The sequence below is a fragment of the Ambystoma mexicanum genome, chromosome 6p (genome assembly GCF_040938575.1).
Source record: "Ambystoma mexicanum isolate Mex_15411 chromosome 6p, UKY_AmexF1_1, whole genome shotgun sequence".
NCBI lineage: Eukaryota > Metazoa > Chordata > Amphibia > Caudata > Ambystomatidae > Ambystoma > Ambystoma mexicanum.
In genome coordinates, this window is record NC_090935.1 from 425,340,589 (window position 1) to 425,355,255 (window position 14,667).

The following is a 14,667-nucleotide window of genomic DNA, read 5'->3' on the forward strand; positions in this document are numbered from 1 at the left end:
TTTAGAGGGATCAGACCAAGGAGCGTAGATTGCTCCCATCTTGGCGTGGTGCCTTTGAAATTGCAGATAAAACATCACCTGTTGGCAAAAAGATCTGCATTTCAAAAGGAGAACAGCCTGAAGGAAAATGGGACCACATCAATCAGTTGAAAAGCTGTCATCCCCGACCCGCTTTACGACTGATTGAGGAGCCAAATGAAAGTCGAGCAGAGGAACCATCTGAAGTGTGAAAACCCTGGATGGAGACTTATAACAGATGAGTAGTTTAATATTCTTTGGAAATGTTGAGACAATGTTCTGATTTGATGTTCTGAAATGCTGTGTCTAGTTTTATGTAATGTGTTCCTCTTTCGAATGGATGTTATCAAAATGTTATGTAATACTTTTCTCTCAGATGCAATGTCCATCTTCTGGGGAAATATGTTGTGTAAAAAGTCCGGAACCGTTCTTTTCTTCTATTGCTAGATAATTAACTTCATTCACTTCCAGCTTGAATGCAAGAGGGTAACCCGGGGAGGATCCGGGACCCCAGCGAGAAGGAAGGAAAGGGTGTGCCGTGCTACACCCCCCAACCCAAAGACTGAAGTGACGGTCGTAGTGCCTACTTCCTAAGGAAGGAAATTGAGCTAGGCAGGCTCCAAAAGAAAGAAAAAAATATATGAAAAAAATTAGAACTTTGGATGATACTCCACTCAGCCCTGTTCTTCCGCATGAAAGAATCATGGAAGAACTGACGGGGGATGTGGGGTTTAATCATAGGCCCCAAATCGACAGAACTGAAGGGCCCACTCTAAAAATGACCTGCCAGCCTTCAAAAAGCTTTGCACTAAAAATGGACCTATTAAGGTAGACTGTTAGGGTTTCTGCAAGTAACACAAGGAAGCACTATGTCAAACAGTCAAGCATTGGAAATTGAAAGGCCTATCTGTCATTACAAAAGGGAAGATCAAATTGAAAAGCAGCCTTTCCATTTGCAGTGGCAGAAGAACTTCAAAGGCCCCTTTTACATGAAAAGCAGGATTTTCAGACACTGACACTAAAATTGCTTTGCATATGCATTTGCAGTTTTAAAACAAGATATGAGTAAAATGTTCCCCTGCTAACATAAAGATATCAGGGAAAAGGCTTGGTGTGGGTTGCCAAGATGTAATGTATATTATGCTTCACATGCAAAATACCGGCAACAATTGAAAAGAAAAGGATACTTTGTTTCCATGGGTCACATGTACATTTCATTTAGACCAGAGGCAGACCCTTTTTCTTGTTGTTGGGCAGAATTCACAAAGGACACCCCCCTGCAAGCCTGTTGACCTGTTGTCTCTGAAGGCATTTCGATGCAGGGCAAATGGGCTAGCCAGTGCATGACTGGAATGTGGGGAGGAGCTGTGCAATCACGGGAAGCTGAACTCTGAAAAAATACAAGAAATGAGAAGGTTTGCAGATCAAAATGGTGGTCAACTTCAGGTAACAGGCCACATGCTGGCCAGGAATGGCACATGACCTAGAGACAGTAGAGCTCAGATTTGATGAAGATTTGCCCTTAATTTAAATGGACTATGATAACTGATGCAGTTTTCTCAGCAACAACAAGTTGTACTGCATTCATTTATGTTTCATTTTTAAAATCATTTCGAGTTGATTTTGTTGAAATAAAAGTCATCCATCTTGACTTAGGGAATTGTAATGAAAAGCTAAAATGTGTTCCTGGCTGCTCTGAAGACGTACCGCATTTAGAAGTTGGCAAACTGGTGGAGGGTAAAATTAGGTAACAGGAAAGTATATGCATGTTTATAACTATTATACTTTTTGTATAAACAGCGAGAAATTGCTCATGTCATTTATTAGTAAATTATGAAGTTTTACCATGAAGGTACATTTTGCCAAAAAGTTGACATTAAAATACATGGGATTTCAAATGGGAGCTGCAATATTTCTGTTCTAGACTCCAAAACCAACCCTTAGAAAGAGGATGGACTTGTGGGGAGAGAGAAGCCCAATACTGAAATCTTGATGGTGTAATCACTGGTATATAAAGTGGATGCACTATGAGAGAAGGGGAGAGCTGCTAAAAATTAACAACTGATAACCGCAAGGAAACACCAAAGGAGATTTCCTGAAATTGCATCTGGATGGAGCTTGAAGAGGGCTGGAGCTGTCTATTGCTGGGGAAGCCTAAAAGCTGGCTGGGCTCTATGGAGAAGCGCTGGGGACCATCCTTGAGAGTGGTGTGTTCAGACACCTGCCCTGTCCTCAAAGAGGGTCCTGAAATTCAGCTGGCTTTCCTGAACTTTAAACAAAGGTTTTTAATTTAAGTAGAATTGAGCCATTTGACACCTAAACGTGGGGGAATCTGCTTGCCTTTATCCTTTGCCTTTATAGTGGGCAGGGGGGTGGGGAAACTCTGTACATACTTAGCCTATTTGACTGTATATTAATTTAATTCCCAGTTAGCAACACACCAAGGGGTGATTCCCAGTGTATGCTGAAAACAATAGCCTGTAATGTAATTGGGGATTTTTCCTGTTTACCCTGTCTTCTTTTAGGAAGAGGGGTGTCTTCATCCCTAAACTAGAAAAATCCCTAAACTGTCAAGCTTCCCCAACACAGGCCTTTCAGCAGAGGGCGGGTCTGAAAACCCCAAATTCCTAAACCATCGCAATTTTTCAGTCCAGCTTCCCCAACACAGGCCTTTAAGTGCAGAGGGGTCTGAGCATCCAAAAATCCTAAATCATCCCAATTGTTCAGTCCAGCTTCCCCAACACAGGACTTTAAGTGGAGGGGGTGAACATCCAAAATGTATAAATCATCCCAATTTTTGTGTCCGACTTCCCCAACACAGACCTTTAAGTAATAGTGGTCTTAATAAACAAACTTCTGAAACTGTACCCACTCCCTAGACCTGAACTTTGAATAGAAGGGTGCTGCTTGTAATTGATGCATGGCTTTTGGGGCTGGGGGCAGAAGTGATTGTAAAAATGAGACCACATGTATTCAACCTTGTAAACTGAACTGCTAGCTCTTAAATGTACAGGAAAATCGAAAATGTACAGCACTACATATGTAAACTGATTTTGTTAATTGACCGGTGTTGATTATTTTTTTAACTGAAATCGATATAAAGTATTGTCATTTGTGTTTTTCCCAACCAACTTGTGTGATTTATTTATGTAAAAAGAATTTTCATTGTGAGTGCGATCTTCATTACCTATAATTCAAATAAATACAAATAAAATGTCTACACCCCGGCCTGGTTGTTGGCTCACTGTTGGCATGGAGGGTGGGTGGATTTGTTCTAATCTATATGAGTCTTCAGTGAGGCCAGCACTAAAAAACTTAAGCGAGTATTGCAGGGCTCCTTGATTGGGGGTGGGAAGGAACTCCCCAGGTTAATGGTGGTCCCAATAAAACTCGATAACTGGCATTAAACACCAACTTGCCTGCTTTCTGTTGTATCATAAACCCAGGTATTCATGCCATTTGCCAGGCATTGCTTCCATTGATTCAGGTACTCACAACATTTGACAAGTGTTGGCACAATATGCCCAGGTACACCTGTCATTTGCTAGATATGCCAACTGATTTCTAGGTATTCAGGCCCTATGCAATGTTTTGTCATCATATGCCCTGGTACTCACTCCACTTGGTCAGTTAGTGTGTGAGTGGCGTTCACTGACCTCACTCATTTGCCTGTGATTGATGATGTAAGTTGTAGTGAGGGTGTGTTTTGTGATGTTAGTTTGTGGATGATTGTGTAAGTCAGAGTGCCAGAGTGTGTGTGCATGGTTGTCTACTACAATGGTTTTCAGTAGGAGAAGCGCTGTTCTTCTGAAGTATGCCAGCGCTATAGCATGCTTTAGTTAGAATACAATCTATTCCATTATTGTGCACTAAAGCTGCAATGAACTGCAATCTGGCACATGCCTTTGCTAAAGTTGCAACCCTTCCCAGTAGATTGGTGGGAAAGGGATTGGCAAAGTCTTTCCCTTGATCATGAAGAGCGTCTCTTGGCCTGCAATCTTCATCTAAATTCTATGAAAGTCTGTAAAGGTTGGGCACACTACATAATAGACCAAGCAGCTCAATTCATGAAAAGAGCCTCTGTATGTGTGCACAGGCAAATACACCCACACGCGCACACAAATGAGCGCATGCGCGCAAACACACACAATGTGACAGACACATTTGCACGTTTTCATATAGCAATGAATGTACTGGTAAGCCAGGTATTCCACAACTATTGGTGTTAAGACAGCGCTGGGTAGAAATGTGGCTTGGGGCAGTGCTGGAACTCTCCCTACACTTTCCTGCAGCCCTTCTTCCCTGTTCTCAGATGTACAGAGTGATGCCCTGTCCTCCCTCATTTCTGCTTGCATGAGGTGTTAAAGTTACTAGGATAGTGCAAAGAAGGGCAGGAGCATACGTTGTTTCAGCTGTCCTTAGGTGCAACCTCCTCTGCCGTGATACCTTTGTTAAGCACCCAAATGAAATAACACTTTTATTTTATTGTGTGAACATTTAGGTCAACATTTTGTTGAACATGCCTCTAGATGCTGTATGTAAGAGAGCGACGGGTTTTAATGACGATAAGTAATTTATTTTTGTTGTTTTAAAGTTTTTTTTGAGCAGTGTTCCATTTCCCCTTTCACACGAAGGCTGTCGCCAATTTTAGGTTCTGGCTTTCTTGATCACACGACTACCAGACCATAGCAGACAGCCCCTAAGGAAGAGCATTCTATGGGGAGTGAAATGAATCCCCATGTTATTATGCTGTCAGTGATCTTCTGGGATTTTCTATTGCTTGTTAACATGATAGCAGACAGAGGAGAAGAAATAAAATGTACTGGCCTGTGAAAGTCAAACCGAAAAGGGGAAGATTCTCAAATTACTTAGGTGGGTCTTGAGCCCCAGCCAGTGACCCGGCCAATGGTCAGTGGAATTCAGGTTCCGTTTGAGTGATCCAAGGTCTTAGACATGACATCCAACAGCCAGGACAAAACGCTGCGGATCTGCGGATCCCCTGGGAGCTTCCAGTACAATACACAAAAGAGCGGCATTCAATGCTAACCAACCACGGAGCAATGCTAACCAAACACGGAGCATGAACAGGCCAGAATATTGTATCTCTGTTGGACTCGCACATGTACATGTGCTGCTGATGGCGCGTTTGACGTTTCTAAGTCTTGCAACATAAACGCATATGTTCAATTATATAGTAGATGTTACCAAATAATGCATGCCCAATTCCTGGTAAGCCAACAACAGGTTAGACAGCGTTACGTTAAGACTTAACCCGAGCACGCATGAGCTACCTCTAAAGTTATCGACCAACGGAAACACTTGAATTGCTTTGGCCAAAGGTAATTGCTCTCATCCTAAAACCCACTTCAAAAATAGTATGTTCAACAGCACAAACAACGTGGAAGTCTGTGCATTGGTTGCCGCGGTGACTCTCTCTACTAATGCAAAAAGCATAGACAAAGCATTGCTTTTGAGCAAACATTAATTGTATGCATTAGAAAACAAAGTATGCATGCTATAACATGTTGTTATTATACCTAGACTGCTCTGTGTCAGCGTTTACTCCTTACAAAAGGCATTGCTGGGATAGAATTCCAAGAGCATTGTTGCACAATCTATATATACCATCTGCCCTGTAGTACAGTGACCCCACACTCACAGGTGGCTGAGTGTGTCCTATTTAAATTTGCATGTAACTGTATCAATATCAACTTTTGACCATTTGACATTTTTGAATGGTCCAACACATGTTTTTCTTATACATTCACTTCTTCCGGGCTGCAGCATGTCGCATGCATCTTTGCAGTAGTTACAGAGACCGGGTAGTGTGGTGTATGTACCTTTAATTCAGACACACGCGGCAGAGTGACGTAACTCCGCCGCATGTGGGTAATAAAGTGGGTGGACCACATGAGCGCCAGTGTGCTCTGTTGGCTGGGGAGTTCACGGGGGTGCCGGATGACAGTGGCACATTACTGCATTGGTGACGAGGTCGCTCTGATCTTTAGACCCGCAGGACAAATGTCTTTTTTTCTTCAAGCATAGCTCGTTAATTTCACGCTGCGGGGTTGGTGAACACGACGCAGACAGGCGCCATTTTGATTATCACGTGGTGAAGGTTGCGGATCTCTCGTGGAGTGGAGATGCCCCTCCCATGAAATTTTGAAAGGCCCACATGGTGTGGAGGGGCTCATTTTCACCAGCACTGGTGATTTTCCCTGTCCTTGGCCCTGGACTCACCGGATGGCAAGGTAAGAAGGAGGGAGAGGCACACAAAAACAAAGAACAAAAGGAGATAGGACATTTTTATACATCGACCGGAGTGGTTCTGGCAGAGGCAATGTTTCAGCGATGCCCAAGGGGCCTGATACCTGATGCAAGTGTGAGAGAGCCAGCAGTGAATGACGATGCTCAGGTTGAACAGGAAAGAAGAGCAAGGACGGACGGCGAGAACATGAGGAGGGGCCTCCAATAGCATCAGCTGAGCCTGTGAGATGAGGTACTGGTGAGAAACCGCTGCCCTCAAGGCAAGCTGTCCCTGACCTATGAGCCCAAACCCCTGGACGTTGTTGCAGTCAATGGCCTTCATTACAAGTATGGCGGTAAGGCAAAAACGGCGCCGGTATCACTACCGGCACCGTTGCGACCGTACTGCCATACTACGAGTTCTGCTCGCAGGTGCCCTTGCATCCACCAGGTCTGACCTGGTGGCCGTACGGGCACCCGCGAGCAGAACATGATGGTAGCACCGGTACCATTTTTAACGGTACTGGTGCTGCCACCCTTCTCATTCCCATTGGGCCCTATGGGGCCGAATGGGGTTGGGGAGTCCCTTATTTCCGGCACCCACCAATGGGCAATTACCGGGTCCGCCAAACTCAGCATAACCCGGTAATTGCCCATTCGCAGGTGCCAGATTTTTTATTACAGGCATGGCTACTTCCAAACTTGTAATGAGGCCCAATGGCTCCATGGTGACACCATCCGATGGAACTGCAAATGTCATACGGAACGCCAGTTTCTTCAGGAATGTGGGGGACCCCAGCCGAGCATAATTGACTGCGAGTGCCAGGCCAGAAGGGGCCATGAGGAGAGACTGTCACGAGGTGCCCAAAGTGGGTGGTGGCTCTGCCCACCCACCAACTTCCCTGGCTCGAGGGGATGCAGGGGAGGAGAGTCCGAGCCGGGAGGGGGGCAGGAGGTATCCCCAGAGAGTTGGTAGGGGGAAGCCTGCATACCTCCAGAACTATATATTGGACTCCTCAACTTTGTGACCCCTGTCCATCGGACTGAGTGGGGGACAACGGGTGCTGGTGTGAATAAAGCAATGGGGGGGATGTTTGCAATGAAATGTTGTTATGGTTCATTGTGTTATACCTGGTTTGTACCTCCTGTTGTGTTGTGTTATGAAAAAGGAGGAGTGTGGTGTCTGTGTCTTTAATTCAGACACACGCAGCGGTGTGATAATACTCTGCCATGTGTGGGTGATAAAGGGGTGGAACACACGAGCGCCAGTGCGCCTCTGGAGCCTGAACCGAGAGCATCGCATCCAGTGTGCTCTGTTGACTGGAGGGCTCACAGGAGTTCCGGATGACAATGGCACATTACCACAGGTAGGATGTGTTGAACGAACAAAATATTGGTATGTTTTTGGACGGAGAAACCCCATTTGTGCTTGAACCAGGTGTCAGTCAAAAACTCTTCCAAGGTGTATATGATACATGAGTCAAATATGAGACACAATGGCATTGGTTAATGTACCATCCAGGGTGCTCCACTACAGTGCTGTAAACAACAATGTTTTTTGAGTCACAAATTTTGCACAAACAAACCTGAGTTAACCTGAAGTCATTCAAATAGGCCGCAGGGATCCCTTCCTAAATTATTCTAATTTCTCTGGGATTACCGAGGACATATTGCTGTATTTCAATTTGTTGAACAATGAGGATGTTATTTCGATCAGAACCGACGCATGTAGGAAGCAATGGAGATCATAGAGGCAGCCACTGGGTAGGGTGCCTTTAGAATATGGGGTGGATATCTGCGCAAGGGTACACCAGAGGTTTAACAGGTGGAGTAGAAAGTAGGGTCAGGCATAAATACATTTGGATTAATAATAGAGGCCCATTATTGTTACATGTGATCAATATGCCTATTTTCATTTTGTGCATGCAAGTGGGACATTCGCAGGAGGGATTGGCTGGGCTCACTTTGTGGGGGCCAGTGAGGAGGACACACCCACCCTACCCGAGACTGGGTGATGTGATTCCCACTGCTTCCTCCTCTCCCTGCTTTTACATCCCTCGCTTACGAATTGTCCACGTTACACTGCACCTGTTTTTAGTTCCCCACGCCCATGTTTCTCTGCTCCCCTCACAATGTTCTTGCCCCTATGTTTTTAAAGTGCTCTGTTGTTTCTTCTCGAAGCTAGGCCTTGCTCAATAAATACCATAATAATAATAATAATAATAATAATAATAATAATAATAATAATAATAATAATAATAATAATAATAATAATAATAATAAAAACAGAATAAAAAAAATACAGGGGATGGGAATCACTCCTTCCTTGGCTAATTAATTGATCTTAAGTTAAATAACATTAATGCACTTATGAGTGGCTGACTTTACTGCCGGGGGCATTTCACTGGAGGGGGGCAGGTAAAGTGAAGGCATAGCGAATGGGGCACATGGGCAGAGAGACTGTGGATAGAGGAAGGCTGCATCATTTGAGAGTTAGAGAAATGCAGTTAGCTAGGTTGGGGACAAGATCATGATAGATCCGTTATGGTGTCAGCGTGCAGACGTGGGGGGCAATCTTGGTAAGTAGTAAAGAACGCATGTAGCCAAGCTGAGAAGTGGTGAGAAGGAATAGAGGGTAAAACAAAGGAGTAGGCAGACACAGTAAACAGGTTTACTGAAGAGAAGGGCAAAGATGAGAGTTTTTTGTGACTAAATGGCAGCAGGGGCAACATTTTCCTCATATTGCAGATGTTGATCATGCCAGAAGTGACAGTTTTTTTGACACAATCTTTTAGGTCACTGTCAAAATGGACCCCACGGTTGAAAGCCCTGGGCAAGGGAGTAAAGAGGTCAGGAGGGAAAGAGATGGAAGTGTGAGGTTAGCTTTGGAGGCCAGGAGAAAGATGGCTTGTGTTGTGAAGGAGCATAGAGCCATCCAGTGACGGATGGCTGTGCAGCAATTGGTGGTACATTCATAGGTGGCAGCGTTGATTGAGCCAAAGAAGAATCCTGTCTGAGTGTCAATGGCTAAGGCTTGGCTTCCTTTGCTCAGGGAAGAGGTGTAGATAGTGGAGAGGTATGGGACAAGGACTGTACCTTGGGGGACTTCCCCTGGCAGGGGGGACTTTCAATGATAGGGGTATGTAGAATTAATTGATAGACCTTCATTAGATGGAGGAGAAGTGGCCACGGTGGAAGGAGGATACCCAGTGAAGTGTGGTGTCCTTGAAGGCCAGGGAGAAGAGGGTCCAAAGGACGGAGAGATGACTGTGTGAAAGTCTGAGAAAAGATCAAGTAGGATAAGAATGGAGTAGAGGGGAGAGTGGATAGCAGTTGCTAGAAAATCAAGGACATGGGTGAGAGGGTAATGTTTGCTCTGGAAACCTGATGAAAGGGGGTTGCAAAATGATTAGTCCTCAGTGGTAGCTGAGAATGTGGTTAAAGATAGCTCTCTCGAAGATTCTGGAGTGGTAGAGGAAGAGGGAGCAGGTTTTTTAGGAAGGGAGATTGCTAGAGTCAATAGAGGGTTTCTTGATTATGGTAATGACAGTGGCTAATTGGAAGCGGCAGGGAAGATGCCTGTGGAGAGGGAGGAATTAAAAAGGGAGGCAAGGTAAGATGAGGTGACAGGTGTAAGGTCTTTAATTTGTGGTGTGGAGGGGTCAATAAGAGCACAGAGTTAGCTGAGCTCAGGATTCATGTTTATTGACCAATGTAACATTTTCCATTTAGCTAGTCTTGTATAGCTGAATCGCTGCCATTTGGGTGGCTTCTCGGCACTAAGTGTTGGCTGTGTGTGGGCCTCATTATGAGCTTTTGTGATGATAATGGAATTACCAACACTTTTACTGTATCGCTGAATTCAAAGCTTGAGGGTAAAGAGGGGGATTCACCTGCAGAAAAAAGCTGGAGGCAATTTTTTCCATTTTAACCTCAAATGCTGCGTGGATTTAAGATGTGCAATTACTGCTTATGATAATTAGCCAAAAATCCCTATGGAGTCATGTAGACACCAACAATGGAGTTTTACACTGCCAAACCACCACTTTTAATCCTGTGGTAATGTTGTTGGACTGAGTGGCGGGAATGTCAAATGGTGGTGATAAATAGGCAATTTATCCACCAAACTCGTAATGATGTCCAACTTTTTCATATAGCACTTTCTCCCAAGATTGTACCCACTTTTAAGTGCTCTGACAATACCAGTTTTTTATTACCCAATGTATCGGCGCTCAATGTGTTGACCGCGAAATAATAAACGTCCTGGGAGGTCAACTTGTAAAATTGCAGGCCGGTCCTTTACGAGAGCTTAACTCTTGACCTATCCAGCCAGTAATTTATGTATGTTGCTTGCATGGTGTTTAGTACCTCCTGCAGGCCATGTTGGTGCAGACCAGAGGACCGGGATTAGCTCCCTTGAGGGTCCAACAGCTCTCACCGCAGAATAATGGAGGACTCAGTCAAGGGCAAGTTCAACTGTTTATTGCAGAAAACCAACATGGATCATACAGGACAATCTGAATTCTCCTAAATTCTCCTCTCCCCAAGGCGCGCCCCACAGTTTTGTCCATACATGGCATCATCACCTGGGCCCTCCTCCAAAACCTATCCCCCTTACGGATTGGGTGCTTAGAGTGGTATCACCTAAATCTAGCACGTGCAAAAATTATTCAACTAGCCCTTGCATGTCAGGTGGCTGACCTGCCCTGTCCCCAAGAAACTATCTATTACATTGTTGCAGGGTTGTGGTCTTACCATTGGCCCTTGTCCTCTGCCATCCACCCCAGGATTTCTGTCTTTCAATTGGCTAGATCTGGTCTCCCCAGACCTGGGACCCAGTTCGGTTCTCAGCCTTCTCTGCACCTCTTCAAGGTGATGTGAAGTGACTATGTGTCCCAAATGTATCTGGTAGTAGACCACCTTTGCCCATGAGAGGGTGTTTCTATGTTGCAGCACTTGTTTCACTTCTCGTTTGGGTGGCTGAGAACGGCTCATCTTCCACCACGGGTAAATGTCCATTGTCTAGTTCGGCTCTATCATATGGTTGTTGGCCCACAAAATTGAGCTCTTTGGGTCTGCATTTATGAGGATCTATTCTGTTTTCCTGCATCTGGTCTCTTTTTCATCTGGTGCTTAAAATGTTACTGTTTATCTCTGACCTTGGCTGTGAGCTCAGTCTTTGCTTCTTGCAACCTGAGCCAGCTTCCCTTGTCTTGCGGCCTTCTGTAATTTTCCTTAAACTTATAATGTGATTTCTACATGGTCATACTGTGCTATGTTAACTATAAGTTAGTCATACATGGTCCTACCAGGCTCGATATATACTCCTGTAGTTCCATAGAGTTAATTGCCATAAGCATCTGCAAGCTTGCTCGGAATCACTTGTTGCTTTGCTATTCGGCGTTACTGCATTTGTCTACAGAGAAAAATAATAAAAAGCTTTGATAATATGTATATGTGTCTGTCCTATGTCTACAAAACTGTGTAAGCATGTTCTTCGTGTACACAAGCATGTGTTTGTGTAATGCTGGGCAGGGCTACAAGTGTTTTTCATGACTAACGCTACTATATCGTGGTGCCCCGAGTGACGTCAGCTGAGTGTCTTTTTCTGCGTTTAATTTATGCAGTCCATTATAGTGTTTGGATCCATGATCTCCGCTGGGTTCCTGGATCTTTAAGGATATGCACTGGATATGGTTGGAAGGGCTGTCTGTGGGCTTACCTCTCTGTATACGTGCCAGCCAGTGGTGCACTTGGGGTTTGTCCAAAAAATGACGAGTAACTTTGAGCAATCTTGACTCTTTGACCTGTCATGTTAATGTGGGTGAGGAGGGGCATTCTTGGGACCCTTTCTTCAGTCCCACCTCTGGTCGACCTGTCAACCACTCCTCCATACCCTGTCGCCTTCCTTCTTGGTAGTCATATTTGTATCACTCCTCCAAGATGTCCATAGTAATTTGCATGATCATCAAAAATCCAGGTCATGTAACTGCACTCTCCTTCTGTGCATCATACCCACTTTCCCCAATACATCTTGTTGTCAAATGGGTTATTGAACATTACCGTCTCAGTTGGGAACAGTGGTTATCCCATTATTTTTGTTCTCAGGTTATCTTTTTCGTCCACTAGTTTGTCCTTTTGTTCTCCCATATTCAAATCCATCATCTCCTTCATGCCTATGGATTTCTAAGTAGTCTTGTGACATTGAGCAATGCAGATCTTTATCACGCACAGTTCCACTAGTACTAGTATTAGTACCTCTAGTAATACTTTCAATCCGGCCGCCAGCCATGAAGGCATCCTTGACCATAGGTATGCTATCCAGTTCTGATCTTTTCTGGTCCCTTTAGCTTCTTCCTCCATCTTTACATGCATCTTCGACAGTCGTGTCACTACTTCTGTCAGTGTGCCATTCTCTCCGTCATTGACATGTTCAAATGGGCAACAGGAACTCCTAATTTTTGCGCAAACCCCTCCTTCCTTTGCTGTGAGGAGATCTAGAACATATCTGTTCTGGAGCACCATCAACCTTACTGCTCAGAGCTCTTCTTTTATTGTATCAAAACCGTTTACTGTAGAATTTATTTTCAGCATCAGCTCCCACCTGGTTATTTTCAGCCATTTTGCATTTATATATGTCTGGACAGCTGTGAACCACTGGCGCAAAAAACATTTCGTCCTGCTGAATAACCAATGTTTAGGTGGTACATCATCCAGGGATGCTTCTGACTCTGATGAGAAATAATCGTCTCTGTTTACTCTACTCACTTCCATGGACTGTTTCTTTCTTCCCTTTTCTTTTGCTCCCATGGACCTTTTCTTTCACGTGTTAGTATCTATCTTTGGGAAGTCATCTATCTTTATGTCCTTCTGGGGCACTACCAGTGATGGCATATTGATGTGTACCAATGAGTAAACTCTTCCCCAGTTGGGTGGCAGCTGCTCTTATGCTTTAGACCCACACACCCAATAATAATCCATCATGACTACATGAAAACCATTTCTGTTCTGTTGAATAATAACCTATGTTTAGGTGGTACATCATCCAAAGATGCTTCTGACCCTGATGAGAAATAATTGTCTCTGTTTACCCTACTCACTTCATTGGACCGTTCCTTTCTTCCCTTTTCTTTTGCCCAAATGGACCTTATCTTTTTCGTGTTAGTATCCATCTTTGGGAAGTCATCTATCCTTATGTCCTTCTGGGGCTCTGCCAGAGATGGCATATTGATGTGTACCAATGAGCAAACTCTTCCCCAGTTGGGTGGCAGCTTCTCGTATGCTTCAGACCCACATGCCCAATAATAATCCATCATGACTGCAGTGCTCACCTTCATTGCTGGATGCTATGTTATCTTCAACCCTTACTGCTCCTTCATTTGTGTAGCACAACCCTTCTTCAGGAGAATTATGGGCACCAACCTAGCCTCATTGTCTTAGCAGGTGAGCAGCTTGGCACTTGCATCCCATTCTTTCAGGCACTTGTCATTTTCTCCTTGCACAGTGTTCACTGTTGATTGTATTAGGTTGTGTGCTTTGCCTCCTACTACTCCATCTTTCCATCCCTCATCTGTATATACTTGCCCATACACAAGCATCTGTGGTCGCCCCCAACATCCTGTTTCTCCTCCTATTTCATTCACCCCCCCTCTTTGGGCAGGGCAGTTTCCTCAGTGTTATTGTTTTTGGCTCTCCTTTCTGTGGTCCATCAGTTATGTACTGTATAGCTTGGTCTAACTGTCAATATTTGTTCATCATGTCAAGAGTCTTTATGTAACTATCTTCAAAGTTGCTGTTTTCCCTTGGAATCTTCCTTGGGTTGTAACCATGGATAGGTACATGAGGCATTGTGCTCTTGCTCCTGGTATTTCAGTTGCTATGAACGTTCTGGAGGCACTCATGGCAGTATTAGTGAGTAGACATAATAGCTCTCTCCGGCGGTTCCCTTACCTACTCTGGTCATGTGTTTATACCACATGTTATTAGAGACTCGAGCAGTGTCGGTGAGATACAGGTCCACCCCCTATGTCTGTGTCAGCACTGCGTTTACCTCTACTTATCATGCTTACAGTGCTCTCCTGTCCACCTGACATGGTTGCTGCACCTGCTGGGGTTTGGGTAATGTTAGTAGACGATACAGCGGTTCCACTAGAAACAAGAGATATTCGCCAAAAGATGAATGCAAACACCCCACTTGGGAATAAAAGACACAACAAGATAAGCATATTTTTTATTGTTTCCCCCATTCAGCTGTGCTGATGAATCTTGCGTAACTTGAAGATAACATTTGCCCACCCAAAATGTACAAAACTGTGCGTTATTATGTTAATGTGGTGTTAGTTTAAGCCACGTGGATCATGTAGTCAGACATTACAAATATGAATAGATTTTCCCACACAGTTC